The following is a 26,127-nucleotide window of genomic DNA, read 5'->3' on the forward strand; positions in this document are numbered from 1 at the left end:
GTGCTATGCAGTGTCACATATCCCAGTATACAGAACAGGAGAAGTGGTGCTATGCAGTGTCACATATCCGAGTACAGAGAACAGGAGAAGTGGTGCTATGCAGTGTCACATATCTCAGTATACAGAACAGGAGAAGTGGTGCTATGCAGTGTCACATATCCCAGTATACAGAACAGGAGAAGTGGTGCTATGCAGTGTCACATATCCCAGTATACAGAACAGGAGAAGTGGTGCTATGCAGTGTCACATATCCCAGTATACAGAACAGGAGAAGTGATGCTATGCAGTTATTACTTATCACAGTATACAGAACAGGAGAAGTAGTACTATGCAGTTACCATATATCACATTATACATGGCAAACAAGTGGCACTATACCTTGGCTGGTACACAGTGTAAAAACCAGGGTACGCTAAACAAAATGTCTGCAAGTTCCTAACACCCAGATAAAAAAAAAACACAGGCAGCACTGTTGCACAATGGTTAGCACTACCATCTCACAGACAGCACTGGGGTCATTAGTATGAATCCCAACCGCAGCCCTATCCATGTGGAGATTGGGTATTCTCCCCACGTTTCCATTGGTTTCCTCTGGGTGCTCTGTTTCACCTCACACTACAAAAACATAGTGGTAGATTTATTGATTGCTGGTAGGGGATGTAACCATGATACCGGCGGTCGAAAAGCCAACTGCCAGAATCCTGACACTGATAGCCCAGCATGGGATTAAAGATCCCGGCGCCCAGCATACCGAACGTAGGTTAGCCGGGTGTTGCGACGCGTTAGCCGTGTGGAGGGGAGGGTTAGGTTTAGGCACTCCGGGGGGAGGGAAGTTAGGGTTAGGCACCACCCCCGGGAGGGTTAGGTTTTGGCTAGGGGTAGGTTGCTCAGGGTTACGCACCACCACACGGGGGTTAGGCACCTTTAGGGGACTTAGGGTTAGGCACCACCCCCAAGTCTTAGGGTTAGGCACCCCCAAGGGAGGGTTAGGGGGGGAGGGTTAAGGATACTTATGAGCCGGCATCGGGATTTTAATCTGTCAGGCTTCTCTTGTCGGAATTTGCATCGGGAGCTTGTAAGCCGTCGGTTTTTTATACCCAACCCACTGGTAGGAGTGTGTCCTAGGGGTCCTATTTACTAAGCAGTGTTAGGAGACAGAGTGAAAAGTGATAAGGTGCCAGCCAATCAGCTCCCAACTGTCATTTTTCAAACACAGCCTGTGAGATGACAGTTAGGAGCTGATTGGCTGGCACCTTATCACTTTTCACTCTGTCGCCTAACACTGCTTAGTAAATAGGCTACTGTGTGACAATGTGAGTGTATTAGGGAATTTAGACTGTAAAGTTGAGTCGGGTAGAGAATTATGCTGCTGACAAATATTATCTGTACAGTGCTGTACGATTGGTATAAATAAGCAATAATAATAATAATAACTATGGCTCCTCCCCACCTCATCCTTGCCTGACCCTGTTGGGAGTCGGGACAGAATTAGGGGTTAATAAGGAGTGCTCTGCTAAACCTCCAGCTTCCCCAGGGCTTGCAGTCCAGTGATTAACATGCCAAGCATGAGAAAAGTCTAATAAAGGGATAAATTGTATCGTACAACGTTTTGTTTTACATTGGCACCGCTACTTCTTGTTAAGGGTACGTGAGAAAGTCCGCCCTAACGTAATATTTGTAATATAAACTAATACTCTACAATGTGCAAATGTAAATAACTGCATTTTTTTAATGTGTTTTATAAACCATGACTCACAGAAACAACTGTTGTGCTTATAGAAAGATATAAAGTTACGCTGTGTTATACTGTGGTTTTTGGCTTCGGCTAATCCGCCTTTATCCTCTCTTGCTAAACGCAGGAACCTTCTCCGAGCAGCGATGTCAGGTCCTGATTAGTGTCCTGATAAAACATGGTCAGAGAAATAGCCAGATTATCACTGAGCCCCTCTGACGATACTATATTGCTCTATAATATATAATGAATACGCCGCTCCTGATTCAGAGCCTGTTTTGTGGACGGATCTTGCAATTCTTCGCACGCTTGCGTCCGAGCTGCGCATAAGCAACCACAGGTGACTCTGAGTCCTACAGTATGCATCTCAGGCGTATCTCCACCTGCGGTTGAATTGGTGTAATTGGGCAACAACTGTGTGTCATGGGTGTGTAGATGGAATATTCGGGATTGAAAATATAAATCTATTGCATCCGGTATAGCCTTGGTTGCAAATACTCGCTGTTCGTGACGGTGGCTCCTTTCACAAGTGGAGGTGTAGGAAAAGTGTGGCCACATAGATGCTAAAAAATCTGAATGCAGAGGAAGATTTATTGCGAGCACGCAATGCGGCCAACTTGCGTGCAACTTTGAATCAAGCCCAGAATTTCCATTGCAGATCTAACAAAGTAAAAGACACCAATTGTTTGTCACAAACGATCTACAGTATTTATAGTTCTGTCAATGTCGGGTGTCAACTCCTTGTTTTTTGGGGTCCCTTAATTGTTAGATATGTAATGGCCGCAAACGGCATTAGACAGAGCGCGACCCCAAGCCTGAGCATACCGAGCACCTGAGCACACCGACAGTTACACACAATCTCAGGACAATGAAAGGTAACTCTCATTGGACGCTGAGAGTTATTGGATAGTTATTGAATACTTCCCCTTTGTTAGGAATTCATCACCAGCACTGTGTATGCACTTTCAGTTTTACATAGGGCACAATAATCCCTATCACACCCATGTCATGACTGTAGCGTAGTGCTTTGAAAAATAAAAAAAGCATGTTTATATGCGGAGGGGTTCAAAACAAGAAGATATGTGGACTTTCTTTCTCAGTAGCTGGGATACCTGGCGTAGCCCGGGTTGAAAAATGGACATGAAGGATGAAGTACATCTGCAGCCTTAATTTTTTACATTGCAGACCAACACTGGAGACTGTATGTAAATGTACTTATAGGAAATGAGTAACTGTCAGTGCAGGTGCAGTTTGACAGTTGATCCTCTGACTCACTGCTCTTCTGCCTGTGTCGTCAGATCATTGCAGTTTTAGGGGTCTATTTACTAAGCCTTGGATGGAAATAAAGTGAACGGAGACAAAGTATCAATCAACCAGCTCCTGTCATTTTGCAAACACAGCCTGTGACATAGCAGTTAGGAGCTGATTGGCTGGCACTTTATCTCTGTTCACTTTATCTCCATCCAAGGCTTAGTAAATAGACCCATTAGGCAGGGCCAAAACTAGGATATCTGTCACCCGGTGCAAGGCAGTAATTTTGTGCCCCCTCCCTTCCCGTACCTGGATTTTGTCCTTGCTCCTCCATAAGGCAGTGCACTAGTCAGACGTCCCTGGTATAGTGACTTACATTATTCCACACACCATAATGCCCATTACACATTATGCCACACACTGTAATGCCTATTACCAAAGTGCCACTTACATATTTGCCTGACACCATTTTATGTCCCACAGTAAGGCTTCTAATTACATTAAAATTACCTGCTCGTTGTCATGGGTTTTATGCTCATTACCAGGGGTTCCATGCTCATTGTCGGGGGTTTCATGCTTGTTGCCAGAGGGTTTCATGCTCGTTGCCAGGGGGTTTCATGCTCGTTGCCAGGGGGTTTCATGCTTGTTACCAGGGGTTTCATGCTCGTTGCCAGAGGGTTTCATGCTCATTGCCAGGGGGTTTCATGCTCATTGCCAGGGGGTTTATGCTTGTTGCCATGGGGTTTCATGCTCATTGCCAGGGGGTTTCATGCTTGTTGCCAGGGGGTTTATGCTTGTTGCCATGGGGTTTCTGCTCGTTGCCAGGGGGTTTCATGCTCATTGCCATGGGCTTTATGCTCCTTGCCATGGAGTTTATGCTCGTTGCCAGGGGATTTCACGGGAGAAGATGCAGCTTTCTGCATCTTCTCCCGGCAGCGCCAGCGTTCCTGGAACTGCCGGGAACGCTATGTGCATTGTGCTGGCCTAACAGACACTAGACGTCCAGTAGGACATCTAGCATCTGTCTCCTCCTTGGCAACGGCCAATTTTTGGATGGCCACTTTCAGCAGAGCCCATGTGGACTAGCTGTCTGCATGGAATCTGCAGCCCCCTATACACCCCACACTACAAGACTGTGCGGAGTGTGCAGGCACTGAGTCAGCCCTTTTTCACCCCCTGCATTCTGGCACCCGGAGGACGTGCACCTCTAGCCCCCCTAGTTGCGGCCCTGCATTAGGCACTCACCCGCGCACGCAGGGGGGGGTTTTGAGTACCCAGAAACCCCCCCTGATGATCCAAAATTCTTTTTTTCAGAGACGGAGACAGCGCTCCGTCTCCGACCTCTTTGACTCCCTGCACTGTGAACACTGGCCTCTGAAGAGACCGGAGGCTAAATCAGCCTCCGATCGCTTCAGAGGCCAGCGTTCCCAGTGATGCACTGCGCGGGTGACGTCATGACGTCAGAGCCTGATCCAGCCAAAGCAGCGGCGAAGCGGGAGACAGCGTGGTGGTGAGGTAAGTACTGGGCGGAGGGGGGGGCATGTATAATGGGCACTAGTTAAGGGGCCATGCATAAGGGACACTACTTAAGGGGGCCACTTTAGGGGGCCATGCATAAGGGACACTACTTAAGGGGGCCACGCATATGGGACAAAACTACTGGGGGCACAGCATTAGGGGCACTGCATAAGAGTAACAATACAGACAGATACACATAACTAAAAATGGGGGTGTACTATGTAGACATCCATGACCCTAGTGAACTTCAAACATAGCCAAAAACCTAATCCTGCTCGAACTGCACCACCATGCCAAATTTGGTGGAGCTAGGTACAAAATTCGGACCATGCATAAAGGACAGATACACACACACACACACACACACACACACACACACACACACACACTTTCTCACTTATTATATAGATATACTTTTATTTGCCGCCTTAGAATGTAATCCCACAATTCATAATACCATTACCAAATTAACTTTTCTGTTGGCTTCTAGTGGAAAAATGATCATAAGTCAAAGTGGTTTCTAGACTACTACTTGTGAGCTGGAGATTCCACATGACCTGTATTCAGTTTGAAACGATAGTAGTCTGGGCTAGGGATGGCTATAGGCCATAGATGCTTAGCAACCATCAATGGTCAATGGGTTTTTTCCCGTCAATGGTTCTTTTCCATTAATGGCAGATACGGTTGGAGTTTTTGTGCTATATCTGGCACAGGGGGCACAGAAATTAGCCCCGCCCCATTATTGCCCAGCTCAGCCATGACCCCTTCCGTGATTGGCCCACAATGTTACAGAACAGGGATGCCCTTTGATGGGTCAAAGCATTAATAGTTTCCCGTTGATGGTTTTATGCACCCGGTTTCCTGGAAGAGAAGCTGGCAGTCAAGGCCACTATTACTTTGCTTTACCTTCTTGTATCTTGTTGTAACAATGGTTCACTTCTCTGCAGGAGGGTTAACCCTTTGTTCTGGTCTTCAACCATACTGTACTGTCGGTGAACAGGAAAAAAAACTTTGCTTGAAAGTTGAAACACATCCAGAAGGGATGGAGTCACAATGCCCGCATTCATAATGTCGACACCACAATGTCAACAGATATTATGTTAACATTGGACATGTCATCTGCAGAATGTCAACTTAATCACATTGTCGACATGTGAAATGCTGACTTTCTGTACACACTGGTAGCGGAGGTGTACACTTGATAAGAATACATAGCACGTACCGTATACGCGTCACAATCTGCCGTACGACAGTGCGATGTATCGCTACAATGCTGCATGTAACTACATCGTCCCATCTGATGTTGCATCTGTCTCAGTTGATGTGCAGCACAGAAGATGGCACGTTGTGGTGAATGACGGTCAGGAACGACAGATCGGTTGTACACACTATACGATATGTACGATATATTGTATTGTGTTTACCCAGCTTAAAGTTAGGCAATGGGAGGGCTAGGGTTAGGCTGCAGCAGTGGGGGGTTAGGGTCAGGCTATGGGAGGGGTGGGTTAAGGTATGGCTGCAGCTGCAGAGGGTGTAAGGTCAGGCTATGGGAGGGGTGAGTTAGGGTATGGTTGCAGCAGTGGAGGGTTTGGGTCAGGCTATGGGAGGGGTTGGTTAAGGTATGGCTGGAGGAGTGGAGGGCTAGAGTCATGCTATGAGAGGGGTGGGTTAGGGTATGGGTGCAGCAGTGGTGGGTTAGGCTGTGGAAGTGGTGGGTTAAGGTATGGTTGCAGCAACGCAGGGTTAGGGTCAGGCTATGGGTGGGTGGGTTAGGGTATGGCTGCAGCAGTGGTGGGTTAGGCTGTGGAAGAGGTGGGTTAGTATATGGTTGTAGCATCACAGGGTTAGGGTTAGGGTCAGGCTATGGGTGGGTAGGTTAGGGTATGGCTGCAGAAGTGTTGGGTTAGGCTGTGGAAGGGGTGGGTTAGTGTATGGTTGTAGCATCGCAGAGTTAGGGTCAGGCTATGGGAGGGATGTGTTAGGGTATGGTGCAGCAGTGGAGGTTTAGGGTCAGGCTATGGGAGGGGTGTGTTAGGGTATGGTGTAGCATCGCAGGGTTATGGTCAGGCTATGGGAGGGGTGGGTTAGGTTATGGATGCAGCAATGCAGGGTTAGGGTCAGGCTGTGGGAGGGGTGAGTTAGGGTATGGTTGCAGCAGTGGAGGGTTAGGGTCAGGCTATGGGAAGCGTGAGTTAGGGTATGGCTGCAGCAACGGAGGGTTAGGGTTATGCTATGGGAGGGGTGGGTTAGGGTATGGTGCAGCAGCAGAAGTTTAGGGTCAGGCTATGGGTGGGTGGGTGGGTGGGTAAGGGTATGGCTGTAGCAGTGATGGGTTAGGCTGTGAAAGGGGTGGGTTAAGGTATGGTTGCATCAATGCAGGGTTAGGGTCAGGCTATTGGAGGGGTGGGCTAGGGTTAGGCTGCAGCAGTGATGGGTTAGGGTCATGCTATGGGAGGGGTGGGTTAGGGTATGGTGCAGCAGCAGAGGTTTAGGGTCAGGCTATGGGTGGGTGGGTTAGTGTATGGTTGCAGCAATGCAGGGTTAGGGTCAGGCTATGGGTGGGTGGGTTAGGGTATGGCTACAGAAGTGTTGGGTTAGGCTGTGGAAGGGGTGGGTTAGTGTATGGTTGTAGTATCGCAGGGTTAGGGTCGGGCTATGGGAGGGGTGTGTTAGGGTATGGTGCAGCAGTGGAGGTTTAGGGTCAGGCTATGGGAGGGGTGTGTTAGGGTATGGTGTAGCATCGCAGGGTTAGGGTCAGGCTATGGGAGGGGTGGGTTAGGTTATGGATGCAGCAATGCAGGGTTAGGGTCAGGCTGTGGGAGGGGTGAGTTAGGGTATGGTTGCAGCAGTGTAGGGGACTAGGGTCAGGCTATGGGAGGCGTGAGTTAGGGTATGGCTGCAGCAACGGAGGGTTAGGGTCATGCTATGGGAGGTGTGGGTTAGGGTATGGTGCAGCAGCAGAGGTTTAGGGTCAGGCTATGGGTGGGTGGGTTAGGGTATGGCTGTAGCAGTGATGGGTTAGGCTGTGAAAGGGGTGGGTTAAGGTATGGTTGCATCAATGCAGGGTTAGGGTCAGGCTATTGGAGGGGTGGGCTAGGGTTAGGCTGCAGCAGTGATGGGTTAGGGTCAGGCTATGGGAGGGGTGGGTTAGGGTATGGTTGCAGCAGCAGATGGTTACGGTCAGGATATGGGGGGGTGGATTAGGGTTAGGCTGCAGCAGTGGTAGTTTAGGGTCAGGCTACAGGAGGGGTGGGTTAGGGTATGGCTGCAGCAGTGGTGGGTTAGGCTGTGGGTGGGGTAGATTAGGGTTAGGCTGTAGCAACGCAGGGTTAGGGTCAGGCTACGGGAGGGGTGGGTCAGGGTATGGCTGCAGCAGTGGAGGATTAGGATCAGGCTACGGGAGGGGTGGGTCAGGGTATGGCTGCAGCATTGGAGGATTAGGATCAGGCTATGGGAGGGGTGGGTTAGGGTATGGCTGCAGCAGCAGAGGGTGTAGGGTCAGGGTATGGGAGGGGTGGGTTAGGGTATGGTTGCAGCAGTGAAGGGTTTGGGTCAGGCTATGGGAGGGGTTGATTAATGTATGGCTGGAGAAGTGGAGGGCTAGGTTCAGGCTATGAGAGGGGTGGGTTAGGGTATGGCTGCAGCAGTGTTGGGTTTGGCTGTGGTAGAGGTAGGTTAGGGTATGGTTGCAGCAACGCAGGGTTAGGGTCAGGCTATGGGTGGTTGGGTTAGGGTATGGCTGCAGCAGTGGTGGGTCAGGCTATGGGAGGGGTGGGTCAGGGTATGGCTGCAGCAGTGGAGGATTAGGATCAGGCTATGGGAGGGGTGAGTTAGGGTATGGCTGCAGCAGTGAAGGGTTTGGGTCAGGCTATGGGAGGAGTTGATTAAGGTATGGCTAGAGAAGTGGAGGGCTAGGGTCAGGCTATGGGAGGGGTGGTTAGGGTATGGATGCAGCAGTGGTGGGTTAGGCTGTGGGTGGGGTAGATTAGGGTTAGGCTGTAGCAACGCAGGGTTAGGGTCAGGCTACGGGAGGGGTGGGTCAGGGTATGGCTGCAGCAGTGGAGGATTAGGATCAGGCTACGGGAGGGGTGGGTCAGGGTATGGCTGCAGCATTGGAGGATTAGGATCAGGCTATGGGAGGGGTGGGTTAGGGTATGGCTGCAGCAGCAGAGGGTGTAGGGTCAGGGTATGGGAGGGGTGGGTTAGGGTATGGTTGCAGCAGTGAAGGGTTTGGGTCAGGCTATGGGAGGGGTTGATTAATGTATGGCTGGAGAAGTGGAGGGCTAGGTTCAGGCTATGAGAGGAGTGGGTTAGGGTATGGCTGCAGCAGTGTTGGGTTAGGCTGTGGAAGAGGTAGGTTAGGGTATGGTTGCAGCAACGCAGGGTTAGGGTCAGGCTATGGGTGGTTGGGTTAGGGTATGGCTGCAGCAGTGGTGGGTCAGGCTACGGGAGGGGTGGGTCAGGGTATGGCTGCAGCAGTGGAGGATTAGGATCAGGCTATGGGAGGGGTGAGTTAGGGTATGGCTGCAGCAGTGAAGGGTTTGGGTCAGGCTATGGGAGGAGTTGATTAAGGTATGGCTGGAGAAGTGGAGGGCTAGGGTCAGGCTATGGGAGGGGTGGTTAGGGTATGGCTGGGGCAGTGTTGGGTTAGGCTGTGGAAGAGGTGGGTTAGTGTATGGTTGTAGCAATGCAGGGTTAGGGTCAGGCTATGGATTGGTGGGTTAGGGTATGGCTGCAGCAGTGGTGGGTTAGGCTGTGGAAGAGGTGGGTTAGTATATGGTTGTAGCATCACAGGGTTAGGGTTAGGGTCAGGCTATGGGTGGGTAGGTTAGGGTATGGCTGCAGAAGTGTTGGGTTAGGCTGTGGAAGGGGTGGGTTAGTGTATGGTTGTAGCATCGCAGGGTTAGGGTCAGACTATGGGAGGGGTGGGTTAGGGTATGGTGCAGTAGTGGAGGGTTAAGGTCAGGCTATGGGAGGGGTGGGTTATGGTATGGCTGCAGCAGCAGAGAGTTAGGGTCAGGCTGTGGAAAGGGAGGATTAGGGTTAGGCTGCAGCAGCAGAGGGTTAGGGTCTGGGTGTGGGAGGGGAGGATTAGGGTTAGGCTGCAGCAGCGGTGGGTTAGGGCCAGGCTGTGGGAGGGAAGAAATAGGGTATTCTGCAGCAACGCAGGATTAGGGTCAGGCTGTGGGAGGGGTGGGTTAGGGTTATACACTAGGCGGGGGGCTAGGAATTAGTCATACTTACCATCAAAAGTGCGCAGAATCCACCGGACTTCATCCTGACATCACTGTGAAACACAAAGACACCACTGAAGCCGCCGGACCACTTTAGCCGAAATGTCATTAGTGGACGTGCTCAATGCCGACACACCAAGCGTGTCGACATTATGACCATGTCGATTTTATGAATGTCTGCAAAATATATCACACCCATCCAGGAATTTAGACAAAAACATGAGCAGCTGGCTACTGTGTATCCCTTCATAGGTATTCTCTAATAGTAACCGAGTAACATTCATCTCCCTGGTAAGGTTTGCAGAGGTTTCCAACAAATACAATGCTTTCTGCTTACACACTGTACACTGCACTAATGAGATCTAATCCGTTACTAAATGTAGGCTGGGAAGTCACCATTTGTGCCTCAGGGGTCTATGTACTAAGCAGTGATAAGAGACAGAGTGGAAAGTGATAAGAAAGTGATAAGGTGCCAGCCAATCAGCTCCTAATTGCCATCTCACAGGTTGTGTTTGAAAAATGACAGTTGGGAGCTGATTGGCTGGCACCTTATCACTTTTCACTCTGTCTCCTAACACTGCTTAGTAAATAGACCCTTCAGTCATGGTGGATCTAGTTTTAGTCAAAAAGAAAAGTGATTCTGTCCACAGCTCCTAATGTGAATAACTATTTACTTAATTCACAGGATAATTGTCACACCTTGCTCTACGGTGACCGCTGTCCAACAAAGACTACTGGAAATTAGTAATTTTATTTATTTGTTTTCAAACCCCCTCCCTCCACTTACCCTACACACAATTTTTTTTTTCCCATTCATTTTCCGATCTGCAATTCATCCTGATGTTTTATGAAGTATGCCTATTCTGCATTGTAAATGCCGCCTCCATTACGATCACTCACTGTCTGCAATTAAACCAATATTGTCACCGTTGCTGCTGCAGTAAACCAAACTATATTAGATATATTGACAGCTGTCTACTGTAAGAGAGAGCAAATTAGACGCAGAGGCTAAGAGGCGAAATGTCACCAATGGGAGCGCGGGACTGATGTCTTGGCACAATGACTCATTTTCATACCGTACACAGCATTATTCCGGAGACTGTCCTTGCTGAAATAACATCAACAAATTAATAATTCTCCTTACAAACACAGTCGTGGAATACATTATGGTCTTTACACGGTTTTCGCCTATATAGCCAGGAAAATAAGGAGAGCGGATTTTTAATCTATTGTCCCAATATGTTTTTTTTCCACATTGTACATTTGCAGTTCCCATAGGAATGGCTCGTCCATGTTTCGTGCACAGAAACTGCAAAAAAAACCCAATAATAAACAAGAGCAACTAATGTTGTAACCTGGAAAATCCAGTCCGTGCATCTTTGTCGAGAATATTATTATTAATTAGGTGGGGTGCTCATTGCTGAGGGAGTGTGCTTCCATGTACCCTAAAGAAAGCAAAGTCCATAGGAATAGGGCAAAAACCCTAAACACATATTGGTTATTTCAATTAGGTGCGAGTAGGGTCCTGCGAGCCGTTTTCATGGCAAACTCGCACTGCAAATTATTTTTGCAATTCAATTCCAAACTTGCATTTATTTTTCTGAGGAAATTGTTGTTTTCTTGTGCACACCACCCTACACATGTGAAAACGTAGGGAAAGTTTTGATTTTAAGGTAAATATGCAGGGACACAGTGCAGCACCTCTGGTACACCTCTCGAAATGAATAATCACAAATAATTTGACCAATTAAGACGTAATTTTTCAGGTGAATTTCTCTAAAAAGTTGAATAATGGGTAAATGATGTGAGACAGGTATATGGAGGTGTAAATAATGTGGGACAGGTATGGGGAGGTGTAAATGATGTGAGACAGGTATGGTGAGGTGTAAATGATGTGGGACAGGTATGTGGAGGTGTAAATGATGTGGGACAGATATGTGGAGGTGTAAATGACGTGGGGCATATGTGGGAGTGTAAATGACGTGGGAAAGGTATGGTGATGTGTAAATGACGGACAGATATGGTGAGGTGTAAATGACGTGGGACAGGTATGTGGTGGTGTAAATGACGTGGGACAGGTATGTGGTGGTATAAATGATGTGGGACAGGTATGTGGAGGTGTAAATTACGTGTGACATTTATGTGGAGTAGTAAATTATGTAGGACATGTATGTGGAGGTGTAAATGATGTGGGACAGGTATGTGGAGGTGTAAGTGATGTGGGACAGGTATGGGGAGGTGTAAATGATGTGGGACAGGTATGTGGAAGTGTAAATGATGTGGGACAGGTATGAGGAAGTGTAAATGATATGGGACAGGTATGAGGAAGTGTAAATGATGTGTGACAGGTATGTGGAGGTGTAAATGACATGGGGCATATGTGGGGGTGTAAATTACGTGGGACAGATATGGTGAGGTGTAAATGACGTGGGAAAGGTATGGTGATGTGTAAATGACGGACAGATATGGTGAGGTGTAAATGACGTGGGACAGGTATGTGGAGGTGTAAATGACGTGAAACAGGCATGTGGAGGTGTAAATGATGTGGGGTAGGTATGGTGAGGTGTAAATTATGTGGAGGTGTGAATGAGGTGGTACAGGTATGGGGAGGTGTAAATGAGGTGGGACAGGTATGTGGAGGTGTATATGATGTGGGACAGGTATGTGGAGGTGTAAATGATGTGTGACAGGTATGGGGAGGTGTAAATGATGTGGGACAGGTATGGGGAGGTGTAAATGATGTGGGACAGGTATGGGGAGGTGTAAATGATGTGGGACAGGTATGTGGAGGTGTAAATGACGTGGGGCATATGTGGGGGTGTAAATGACGTGGGAAAGGTATGGTGATGTGTAAATGATGTCTGACAGGTATTGGGAGGTGTAAATAATGTGGGACAGGTATGTAGAGGTGTAAATTATGTGAGACCGGTATGGTGAGGTGTAAATGACGTCTGACAGGTATTGGGAGGTGTAAATAATGTGGGACAGGTATGTAGAGGTGTAAATTATGTGAGACCGGTATGGTGAGGTGTAAATGACGTCTGACAGGTATTGGGAGGTGTAAATAATGTGGGACAGGTATGGTGAGGTGTTCTACTTGCATATGAGAGGTAAAAGTGTTTGTATAAAAAAAAAACACTGACAAATTACAGACATTTTTTCTGTACCCCAAAATCCAGTTCTTTCCTTATGGCCACTAACAGCCCTCTATATGGTCCTGCTATCTCAGTTGTCACTTTTTGGGAGGCAGGATAGCTCCCCCACTTTATCATGCACTTTCACCCAAGTCAGAATTTGGACAGAAGTCGCACACCCTCGCCGCGAGTCCTGCGAATTGGCATTTTAAATTGGACTTCGCATTTCTCGGCTGTACGCATTCATGAAATGTCTGCGAGTTTCATGAAACTAACTCACTTTCGCCAACTCACTTCTAATTGAACTGACCCCATAGAGGGGAATATAAAATATTAAATAGATCTTCTGAATAAATATAGGGGCTGGATATGATTCGGATGCAATGGAGCGGTGTTTTTTGTCTGAGACGCACCGCGCAGGCTTCCTGATTTCGTACATACATAGTTGCAGTTCAGATTAGGATGCCCGGTAGCAGAAATATGAGAGACGCGTCTGGACGGTTATAGTGATGTGGCTGGAAAAAATGCACGGAGATATTGCGTCTCATGGAGTGCCTGAGGCATCTCACAGGCGTGTCGCGGAATGCCGTCCCGGAATACATACCGCTGGACACAAGTCTGGCGTTTCAAATGCCGACACGGCTGAAAATCCTAATCATCCCAGGTAAGTATCAACTAACCTAACCCCCCTAACCCTCCTTAGGGGTGCCTAACCCTAACCTTCCCCCCAGTGCCTAACCCTAATCCCCCCACTAAGTGCCTAAACCTAACCCTCCCTTCCCAGCCGCCTAACCCTAAATCCCCCCAGGGGTGCCTAACCCTAACCCTCCCTCCCCCTAGCCTAACACTAACCTCCCGGGGTGATGCCTAACCCTAAGCCCCCGCCGGGAGCCCTAAACCTAACCCTCCCACCCCCCCGGGCGGCTGTCCGCTGCGGCGCCCAGCATCACTTAGATCGGGATGCCGGGCACCGGGCGGTAAAATGACAGGCGTCTAGAATTAGACGCCTGTCATTTAACCCTCACCGGGATAATGCAGTCGGGAAGCCGGCTGTTGGGCTTACGTCTGCCGGCTTCCCGATTGCATATCGCTGTTCCGTACAAGTTGCTGCACCACTGACTTAGGGCCGATGTCAGTAAGATATAGATAGGTCACTGCAATACCTAAAAAATAGAAATGTGTTAGAAAACCTTTGCAAGCGTAAAACATCCTGGTTTTTTCTTTTTATTTTACAGCCCTCATGTAGTAGGGTTAGTTTGCATCAGTGAAACAACTTTTATATGGGTTAGTGCATTTATTTGCATATATAAAACCAATTTCATTAAAATGGTTGCATGTTAAAGGTTAATTTGTACATTTACGTATCCATTTTTAATTTGTTATTCATAGAATTTTTTTTTTTTTATTGGCGATCTTTTTATGATTTTTATATTTATGTTTTATGAGATGCGCAGCTGGTTCTCATTGATGTCCTGCACTAACTGACTTTCACTGTTATAGAAATTCGTAATCCGGGGGGGGGAATATATGTATTGCGCAATCCAAGAATAAGCATATTATCAAGCTACAATACATCCATGCAGAAGATGGAGATGTCCATGTATGTTTGCCCCATGTAGGAGCTGCTGGGGAACGGGCCGTGTTGAGCGATGCTTGAATTAAACATTTTTTTATTGAACTGTTTTGTTGAATCAGATCTGATAGACCAAAAACCGCGGCACTGTGGATCGAATAAAAAAATTCTAGCCAAATACAAGCAAGGTCGACGGGCTTGACCATGATCGATACCGGCCTGGCCATTGGCGGCAGTTTTTAACCTCAGTCTTAGGGGTCTATTTACTAAGCTGTGTTAGGAGATAAAGTGATAAGGTACCAGCCAATCAGCTCCTAACTGCCATTTTTCAAACACAGCCTATGACATGGCAGTTAGGAGCTGATTAGCTGGTACCTTATCACCGTTCATTTTATCTCCTAACACAGCTTAGTAAATAGACCCCTCAAACTGGTGAAATTCCATCATAATTACTGAGCATCTCTAGTTTTGTCCGATACATTTAGGGGCTGATTATAAGTTGGGAGTAAAAGTGAAAAACAAAAGTAAGTTTGCACCTGGACAAACCAAGTTGCAATAAGGGTCGTATTAACAGAGGAGGGGGCCCTCGTGCAGTCTCCATCCTGGGCCCCCTCCTCTCCGCCCGACTACAGGCAGCGCACTGAGCGCACCAGACTCTGGGCACCAGGGGAAACTCTAATGCTCTGCCGGAGTCTACTGCGCCTACGCAGGTCACCGGGAAAATGGCGCAGCAGCCATTTTCCCGGTGATCTTCTCACTACGCTTGCGCAAAACGCCGGGAAAATGGCCACGGCGGCCATTTTCCAAATGATTTGTAGGGCAATGGTACCGTCGACGCGGGTATTTATTAATTGGGTGCAAGATGTGCGGTGTGGGTCCCCCCCTGGACCCAGGGGCCTGTGTACCCTGCACCCATTATAGATATGCCCCAGGTTCAAATGCAAGAGGTGCAAATAATTTTTATTTCTCTATGTCGGGCAAATACTGGCTGCTTTTTGCATGTAGCCACAAGTGATGGGCAGCATCATTACGGCCTGATGTGATATTTGTGCATTGTAATTTAGATTTGAATTTGGACACGCCCCTCCCACATCTAATTCACATTTTACATTCCTCCCCCCCCCCACTCTCTGCAGTGCAACATGGATATACCAAGGTGTATAATGTATAATGATAGGGATGATGGTAAAGTGGAAGGACAGTGGACTGTTATGACTTTTGGCCAGGAGGGATCCAGAGAGGGGAGGGCTATGTTCAGACCCTCCCCCTCTTGCTGGCGGATTTCTTCAGTAGACCTGGTGCAGAATATGCGTGCTCCCTGATATGCGTTGGTACACGCGTCCTAGGTACACGGTAATTTGCATATGGAGCTCAAGGAGGATAAGAAAACCAACAAGCTTAATCCTGTGAGGGCCAATGTAGTGTGTTTTATTCCTGTGGGGGCCAATGTAGTGTGTTTTATTCCTGTGGGGGCCAATGTGTGCGTTTTATTCCTGTGGTGGCAAATGTAGTGTGTTTTATTCCTGCGTTGGCCAATGTAGTGTGTTTTATTCCTGCGGGGGCCAATGTAGTTTATTTTATTCCTGCGGGGGCCAATGTAGTGTGTTTTTATTCTTGTGGAGGCCAATGTAGTGTGTTTTATTCCTGCGGGGGCCAATGTAGTTTATTTTATTCCTGCGGGGGCCAATGTAGTGTGTTTTTATTCATGTGGGGGCCAATCTAGTGTGTTTTTATTCCTGTGGAGGCCAATGTAGTGTGTTTTTATTCCTGTGGAGGCCAATGTAGTGTGTTTTTATTCCTGTGGAGGCCAATGTAGTGTGTTTTTATTCCTGTGGGGGCCAATGTAGTGTGTTTTTATTCCTGTGGGGGCCAATGTAGTGTGTTTTTATTCCTGTGGGGGCCAATGTAGTGTGTTTTATTCCTGTGGAGGCCAATGTAGTGTGTTTTATTCCTGCGGGGGCCAGTGTAGTGTGTTTTTATTCCTGCGGAGGCCAATGTAGTGTGTTTTATTCCTGTGGGGGCCAATGTAGTGTGTTTTTATTCCTGTGGGGGCCAATGTAGTGTGTTTTTATTCCTGTGGGGGCCAATGTAGTGTGTTTTTATTCCTGTGGGGGCCAATGTAGTGTGTTTTTATTCCTGTGGGGGCCAATGCAGTGACCATGATCTGGTACCGGACTCTCTGTCTACAAACGTCTGTAACACAGAGCTGCCTGGTTAGAAATAGCTGCTGGTTGGACTTTGTGCCTGCAATATGTATCAGTGTATAAGTGAGCTAAATATTGTTTGTTGCAAAACAGATGTCAAATAAAATTAGACCATATGTGCTATAAAACACTTCTCTTATTTCATCGCTCCACGCTGCGTTTCAACACACAGCTCTTTACGCCGCAGATATCTTAGGAAATATGTAAATATTAAGAGATCACAAATGTATTAGATTTTTTTTTTATTATTGTTATGTGAGGCTTTAGACTGGTTTCCCGAGACGTCGTCTTTGCTGGAAAGGCTCTGTACTAAGGCACTGTATTTGTTAAGCCGTACCTTCAACTTGTGCCTATGCAGTCATCGTCTTTTGGAAATAAATACAATTAATTGGGTATCCAGATGTGTTCTGTGGATGGGGTATTGTCTTGCTGGGAGAGACCTCTCCCGCCAGCAAATATAAGCTGGAACATGGCGTGATGGTGACGGTAAGTGGCGATTAGAATTGACCTTGTCTTCTATGGGAATGGCTACATCCAAACCATGCCAGGATTATGGAGCAGTGACTGTGCCCCCCCTCATAGCCCCTCGCCCTGGGCAGCGCCGCCATTTGCACACCCCTAGTTATGGCCCTGTGTCTTCATGGCTGAGTACAGATAAGGTACAGGAGTGCCCAGGTGTGCAAAAAAAAATAGTTTTGTAGGATGCAAATATTTAACTTTGATAAGTGGAGCTTGCAATCTAATTTCCTTATAACAGTCACACACGCACATCAGGGCCAGCTTCGTCAGAAGCCAGTCAGTCTGTCGGTGCGTTTTTAAAGCCGCAGGATGAAACTGCCAGAGGAGACTTACGTGAACATGGGGAGAAAATATAAACTCTACACAGATAGCAACCTAATCCGTGTGAAGCCCAATGCTAAACACTGTGCTATCCTTAAATTTAGCTAAACAAAGAAACATGTAATGTTTAAATGAATGAAGGGTTTGATTTTTCATGCAGAACCTCATAGGCGATCGCACGGCAAGGCATAAGCACGCCCGCTATGTCTTGGCGTGTGATCGCTTTGTGTATGCAGACGCCCACCAGCCTGTCTAAAGACGCCCACTTGTGCACGTCATCTCCAGGAAGTGTATGTAACCATCGGTACATCGAGGACCATCGGAAGCAAACGCAGCGCTTATGGTTGACTATGCCCTACCGCAAGCACTGCGAGCGCTTCAGTGTGAAATACAACCAGGTGACGTGTACTATGACGCTGCCTGTTAATTTTGTATGCCTATGATGAAACGGCGCTGAAACACTCAGGCACGCCTGCGTTCACACCTCCACTCCCCCGTTTCTAGTTACCTGCCCCTGTTACCACCCACAAACGGCTTCTCCTGTCACTCATTCAATCGGGCTGTCTATGCTCGGCGAGCGTACGCTTCCCGTTCGCTCTGATAAGTTTGCGCACTGCGATGCGTATGCATGTGCAGATGCAAACATCAGCTGCCTGTGTGCGAATGCTTCCTAGCGATCGGGTCTGAATCTGGTCCTCAGTTCCTCCTTGCTTACTGCACTGTGCATAGCACTGCTAAACATGGTCATTGCTAGATACAGGGATTTAGACACCAGTGAATGGGGGGCTGACATACAGCAATTTACTCTTTACTGGTACAGAAGATATAAAAACAACTTAGTGGTTTCCTCAGCATCCTCCGGGGGATCCACCATCCCAGACACCAGGAATATCCAAAGAGTTTGCAAATAAGAGCGATTATTGTAAACAACTTATCTCCTGCAAAGTAGTGATGCATTATTCCTCTCCATTAAATATAGTGATTTCTACAAATAAGCTATGAATTATGTGCAGAAAAAAAATAGAAATTATGCTTTTAAAGGGTGGCACAGTGGTTGGCATTACTGCCTCACATGCAGCACTGAGGTCATGGGTTCAACTGCTGGTCATGGCTCACCTGTGTGGAGTTTGAATGCTCTCCAAATGTTTGCATTATCATACATTACTTGCCCACTCCCTGACTGTCAGCAGCAGCATCCCTAACTATTGTGACCCTCGGGGCCTGATTCTGAGGCGCTCGCAAAAAGCGAGCGCTCGCTCTGAATCAGGGCGGCCACTTTTTTTTTTTTTAAACCGGCCTCCTGGCCGCTTGCTAAGCTGTGGGTGACCACCCACAGCTTTTGCGAGCGGCCAGGTAATGGTCGCGACCATCGGACTTGCGAGGAGACCCTTGTGGTAGGGTCTCGTTCCCGCAAGCCCCAGTGCACTTCCTGCTCTAATAGAGCAGGAAGTTCACTACTGACATCATGAGTGATGTCAGTAGGGCCGCCCTCAAACGGCAGGCGTTCCTTCGGGAACGCCTCCGTTTGGACAGCCACCAGACCTCCCTGCCTACAAAACGGGGCGAGCTGTCGATCAACATCGACAGCCGCCCCGTTTGTAGCGAGCACCGGAGCAAGTAAATTTTTCACTCGCTCCGGGGCTTGCGCACGCAGTGCCCCACCATCGACCCGCTTGCGGGGATGAATCAGGCCCTCGGTGCGGTGGTCAGTGATCCTCTCGCGTGCCGGAGGCGTGGCACAAAGCCACGCCCACTCGTGTGCCACTCTTAGGGGAGTGACTGCATGTCACGCCCCCGTTCTCGGCACTCAATGGGCTGAGAGGTTGGAGGCTGACCAGCAGCTGCTGCTCTGCTGAGTAAGCCCCCAGTCTCTCCCCTACCTCTCACTGCAGTGTGACTGCTCGGTGACATCATCCGAGGGGGGTGGCACCAAAATAACAGAGGAGCTCTGCTATTTTTGTGTCACGCCCTCGGATGGTGTCTCGCGGTGCTGCCCGCATCCCCTACACTCCTCTAGTGACGCCAGTGATTCTCAGGGAGACTCCCTGAAATAGCAGCAATCTCCCTGACTCCCTGAAGAGTCCAACAATCTCCCTGATTGTACCTTACCCCCATTATGTTGCTGTTATAAACTTGGGAAAAAAATAAATCAGAGATAGATACATTCAAATGGTATAATCAGTGCCATTTCCCTGCATTGGTTATAAGGCACAATGATCCCTATGGCTACACACATTTTCATATAAGGTTTCTCTTGACCAATTATATGGAATCCCTTGTAAAACAGAGTACATGAGCAAGCCCTGAAAAGTATCAGCGTGATTTCATCAACAAATAGAACTTACTAACTGCTTTGGGGCTCATTTACATTTGGATGTAAGTCACTTTTATGACACGCCTCTCAGATGTAGCAGGACACGCCCACTTTACCGCCGCGCTCATAGGTGCTGCTATCATACTCTCCCTGACATGCTTTTTCAAAAGTAGGCAAGCACTGTGTAAACTGGTGGCGCTATGTGAATGTGATCACAGTAGAACAAAAGGTGAGTTACTTTCAGTTACGGGGCTTTAATGTGTTTCCTATAAGTCCTGGAGTAGAACATGTCTGGGAAATTTTGGTAATCTGTTCACATCTTGCTATATATTTTTTTCTTTCTACTTTGCACCAGGACACGAAGCCTACCTCTGCCCCAGATGCCACACGCAAAGCCCTGCCCCTACTTCTGATTGGCCCACTGACTGGTGAGTAAAGAGCAGGGATATCCATCAGGGGGTGAAACCATCAATGGGGAACCAATGGTTTCATACCATCGAGGTTAACCACCAATAGTCATCCTTGGTTCATGGTGCCAGCTAATGCCTAAGTCCAGGCACTGCCTGAGTTCCCATTACACACCACACCATGAAATTGCCATTACCCAGTAATCAGGCAGCGCAAACTCCTCCCCATGTCATCTGCTCCAATCAAAATGCAACCAGTAACAAAAACACTGCAACATAAAGAGGACAATGTATTTATTTGACATAAGAGAGTAATATCTGCTTAAACCATAGCGCTGAAGTAATATTGATATCACAAGAACTGACTATAGCGATTAGGGTACCGTTAATATGAAATGCCACCCATGTTTGTAAGCTTGTGATGGAACATAGCAGGGGTCCCGTCATTACAAACAATATATTTCACCAGAATGTAAATCAGACAGATGGTTTTCTACTGAAGTGTTTGAAAAAAATTAATCAAAGTAATGTTCTTAACCCGTAGAACAATCCCAAGATTTATGAGATCAATGACATCTGCATCAGCTCATATGCGGAACAGCAAAACATCTCTTGTGTGAAATGAGACGTAGCTCACATGTGTATACTTTTCATTCCAAAAGGGAAAGCACAGGGGGCCTTGATGGTGGGACTGCATCATTCTGTGAGGGAGGGTCCATGGTGCGAAATGCGTCATTGAGGCATTGCTGCAACCTCTTTGCAGGAAGGAGACACAGGGTGCAAAATACTTGCCTAACCTCCCAAGAGTCCGGGAAGGCTCCCTGAAATTTTGTAGTCTCCTGAGTGTTCCTGGATACTAGCCAAGCATGACATGGGTTCTGCACTACAGATAGAAAGTAAAAAGGTTGACAATGTCTAGATAGACACCAGATATTAGACAGTCAACAGGTTGATAGGGACAAAAGGTCGACTCGACATGTACAAATGGCTGACAGTCAAAAGGTTGACATAAAAATGGTTGAGCAAAAATGGTCAACACATGATTTTTTTTTTTTTTTTTTAGGGTTAGTCACTTACCCTGATGGTTGGGGTTAGGCACTTACCGGTGGGTTAGGCACTAGAAGGGATGGTTAGGGTTAAGCACCAGGAGGGAGGGTTAGGGTTAGGCACCTACCCTGACGGTTAGGGTTAGGCACCAAGGGGTGGGTTAGAGTGAATGTTAGGGCTAAAAAAATAATAATAACGTTTCAACCGTTTTTGTGCAGACTATTTTCATGCTGACCATTTGTATCTGTCGACCTTCTTACCTTGTCTACCTTTAGTGTGTTGACCTTTTGTCCCTGTCGACCTTTTTGTCCTAGTCGACCCATTGACTGTCTAACATCTGGTGTCTATCTAGACATTGTCTGCCTTTATACTGTCTATCTGTTAATCCACACCCGTATGACATAGCTTATCAATTCTAGAGAACATCTTAGTGTAGCCTATGGGGTGGGACAATGTGGCTGCAGAAGGTGTAATTGCTAGGGGGTTTTAAGGAGCTCACTAAACCGGCCTCAAGTCCACGTGTAAGCTGGAGGCTGGTTTACTGAGCTTTTTATATTTTTAATTCCCTGACCAGAGTGTTCTGAAGTTGTCATTGTACTACCAATGGGCAAGTTAGTGCCATTTTCCCGCTGATGGTAAGTTGAATGGGATCTGTTGCGGTTGTTGGGTGGACGATTACTGTGGTGCCCAGGAGATTTCTGGGCCCATCTCCCCAGTCCCAAAGTCCCAGCAAAAGCTACCGTGTTTTATTTATTATTTTTCATGAAAACTGATTGGCTGCCCTGAGTGTGCGCATGTGCCAGGGGGGCAGGGACTGCGTCGGTGATCCTGCTGTCTGTCCGCTCGCCAGAATGGTGTTTTCATCTACATGGATCAATGAATGAATTCTACAACTACTTCTTAATTCTTTGTTATACCCTATATTATTAATCTGTTGCCATTCACACATTACACCGAATGTTTTAATAATTTATTGTGCTGCACCTTCACCTGGGGGGCGGCAGCCATTAAGCTCTTTTACATGGCTGCCGACTCCCCCAGTGTCTTCCATCTTCAGGAGCTCTTCATTGCTCCTCCTCCGCTGTCGGACTGACACACGCTGCTTCACGCTGGCATATATAAGCCAGCATAGAGGGGCGGGGTGATGATGCAGCGAGCCGTGACTGGCTCGCAGCGGACATATTGAATTTTAAAAATGGCGCCGGAATGGCATTGTTGAAATGGGAAGCCAGCCGCGCCACTGCCCACTGCCGAACTCCGCAAGGTAATAGCCACATCCCACTGCTGCCTCCCACGCCACGCCTGCCCCGTACCATCTCCATGTCCGCCGCTTTGCTCACCGTGTTCTGCAACAGTGGACATGCTGATGGGGGGGCGGGGCCCCGCCACCACCACTAATGCCTGCTACCTCAGCCGAGTCCTGCCACCACTAATGCCCTCAAAGGACAGTCATCTTAGTGCACCCAAGTGAAGCCACTGTACACCCCCTGCAGGAGGCCACCTACTGAGCGTGCACAGCAAGTTGAAGCTCCCTATCTTTATAAAGGGGCATTTGTGGGCTAATAGTTAAACTGTAACTTTCTCAATTTCTCAACCTGAACCTCAAAAGCACCTACACTGGAACAAGAGCTACCTAATAAAACAAACCCCAAGTCCTAATTTGTCCTCTGCCCTGAGTTATGCCTTCACAAAAAGCCCCCATAGACTACTGCAGAAAAGTGATCCTAACTGAAAGTGGCAGAAAAAACTGACAGCTTAAATTTTAGATTACTCCCAAATCCTCATTTTGTTTTTTTTTGCCCTGAAATTTGTCAGCACCGAGCAACAGTTCTACCCGTCCATACCAAATTTCAGCTCAGTACGTTTAATAACTTTTGAGATGTAGCCCCTTAAACATCATGCCCCACTCTCAGGAATTCTCAATGGGAACATTCTGTTTATTCGATTCAGCCTTAATATAAGGGCACAACTGGGCCCTTATAAAATATATATACACATATATAGATACATACACACACATGCATATTAGAGCAGTCTGTCTTAGACCTTGAACTGTACTGAGGTCATTAGAATGGTCTCTGTATTGTATTGAGGTTCATAGAATGCTCTCTTTCTCTTTTGTATATCAGTAACTAGAATGCTCTTTTATATTGTATAGGGCTCTGTAGAAAGCTCTCTGTATTGCATACAGTGGCCTATTTATAATGGTTGCAGGGTGTACGGCAGCCCATGGGTCAATGACACCCCAAACAAACTCTATAACTGGTACTAGGGTGCCACTGGTGCCATCTTCCCGTCAATGTCTTTGAAAATATGGCACAATTAATAGCAAAGACTGTGGCACTGTATGAAAGTGTTTGCTGTGTTCGGTGTATGGTATATTTGTTAAAACGCCTCTGATTGCGTATCAGTCACTAGAATGCTCTCTGTACTGTATAGAGGTCCCTAGAATACTCTCTGTATTGTATATCAATAGTAGTATAGTATTATTTGTATAGAATATTGGGGACAAGAAATCTAGTACGTATCCAGCATGCCTGGACAACAGAGTAATAAAGTGATAAGAAAATGATAAGGTGCCAGCCAATCAGCTCCCAACTGTCATCTCACAGTCTGTGTTTGAAAAATGATAGTAGGGAGCTGATTGGCTGGCACCTTATCACTTTCTTATCACTTTTCACTCTGTCTCCTAACACTGCTTAGTAACTAGACCCCTGTACCTCTGAGAGAGCCAAGAACTTCTGGTCATCTCCTGATAGTCTCTCACCAGCCTCTCAGAGAAATCTCAAGACTTTGGACCTAGATCTGACTGTAACTGCGCATGCGAATACGGGACTTCCGATTGGCCGTTCCTAGTCTGATTTCGTGACCCCCTGGCTCCCCCAGTCTGCCCTTGTATCTTTTCCTTCTGCGGAGACACCCCGTAATGGGCAACAGTATGTCACTTACCCTGAAGTTGAAGTTTCAATGGTTAGGTCAGACTGGGCGCAGATAGAAAGTGCGCCCTCATGCCGCAACATCTATGGAAAATTTTTTAAGGCGCTCAGGAGTTGCACCTCTCTCACATTCCCCATTAGCCCACATGGATCTCTCCCCTTCGTCATGATTCCGTTCCCTCACACTGAGTTTCATTAGGTTTCTTCTGTTGATATTAAGAAATCCATAATTAAGTTCATGCGTACAATTGTCAAGTAATGTGTAGTGGTGGTACAAAATATCGTTTCTTCATTTACTTAATTAGGGAGAGTAAATGTCAGCTTTGTAAAATGAAGCTCTATAGCATGTTAAATGATTACACTATTGTCATAGAACCTGTTGTACGTTGTCATCCACAGTGATACAAATGTTACAAGCCTATAGCAAATTAAATACATGACATTGCTCATAACAATTATTTGTATTTATTATTTTTCTTTTAATAACGAAATCAGCTGCGAATGAAACTAAACTAGTTTTTTTTTTTTCTTCCTAGGATAATTAAAGAATATTAAGCCAGATCTGTCTAATCTATTTTAGGTAACAAAAACATATTAATATAGACAATTTAAAAACAACAGAGATTGCCACCGGGGTTTCTGGAGCAATATAATGTCAGCCATTAATGCGTTACGTGTAGGCGGTCGTTTTTTTTGCTTTTTTTCTCATCTGATATTTTCAATTGCTTGCTACAGTGACGCAAACAGCCTTTTGTATATTTAATTTCAGTTGCACAGCACTGAAAAGGTTTTACATTTTAAGGAAGATGAGCAAAATATTTTGGCGGAGAGTCGGAGTTCTTCTTAATGATAAAGTTATTAATACATGCAAACTTGTAACTTTGGTAGTGAATGGGAATAAATACAGTTCAGTATTCCATAGAGCACCTATGCCCCCTCACCCCCCCCCCCCAAGTCGGTGTATATAATATATTATAAATGCATACATTGCGGTGTATAGCGTGATAATGTTATTCACGTTTTGCTATACAAAATGCCACTGTCTTGTAAAAGCAACAATGAGTGATGTAGCCCTGTTATCAGGTGCACCCACAGAGATCCCTGGTTCTTGCGTACAAATTTGTTCTGTGACTATGGGGCATATGTATCAAAGCTTGATGTGAGATAAAATTGTGAGATATATATCACCAACCAATCAGCTTCTAACTTACATTTTGCAGGCTGTGTTTAAGAAATGGTAGTTTGGAGCTGATTGGTTGGTGATATTTATTTCACAATTTCATCTCACATCAAGCTTTGATACATATGCCCCTATGGATGGTAATAACCATCGGAATGTGACTGAGACGTAGACGAAAAAACATGCGGTTGGCCACTGTGTTCACCTCTAAATCAGGTCTTGTTCTGCGGCTCCTTATAGAGAGTATTTCAGCCATTCACATCAGTCTCTGCCCAAGTGGAGCTTACAATCTATATCCCCTCCCATATGGACACACAAACACAATAATTTTTATTGTCAGAAGACAATTAATCTACCGGTATGTTTTTTTTCCACTTTTTCCTAAACTGTGAACGTTCAGGGTTATTCTATAAAAAAATTATCTGGATCTCCCTCCTGATTCATTGGTCGGTCAGGCAGAGCCTGTGAATGCAGGGAATAGTGAAAAGGACAGGTTATTTTGGGGAAATCATGTCTGTACCCCCTAAAAAGCCTAACTGCCCGGCGAATCAACATAGAAGTATATTAATAACCCTAATAAAAGTATTTTTGTTTTTTTAAATTAAGTCAAAGGGCTTGTATTTGCATATTTGAGTGTGGAAAAATGATCAAAAGCAGTTTTTTGGTGAAAATTAATTGCGATAATTAATTTGGGGGTACATTAAAATGGGTCCTAGCATATTTATGTGTCTCTAAAGTGTAATAGTAAAATCTTTAA

The sequence above is a fragment of the Taudactylus pleione genome, unplaced genomic scaffold, assembly GCF_031769625.1.
Source record: "Taudactylus pleione unplaced genomic scaffold, aTauple2 ptg000537l, whole genome shotgun sequence".
NCBI lineage: Eukaryota > Metazoa > Chordata > Amphibia > Anura > Myobatrachidae > Taudactylus > Taudactylus pleione.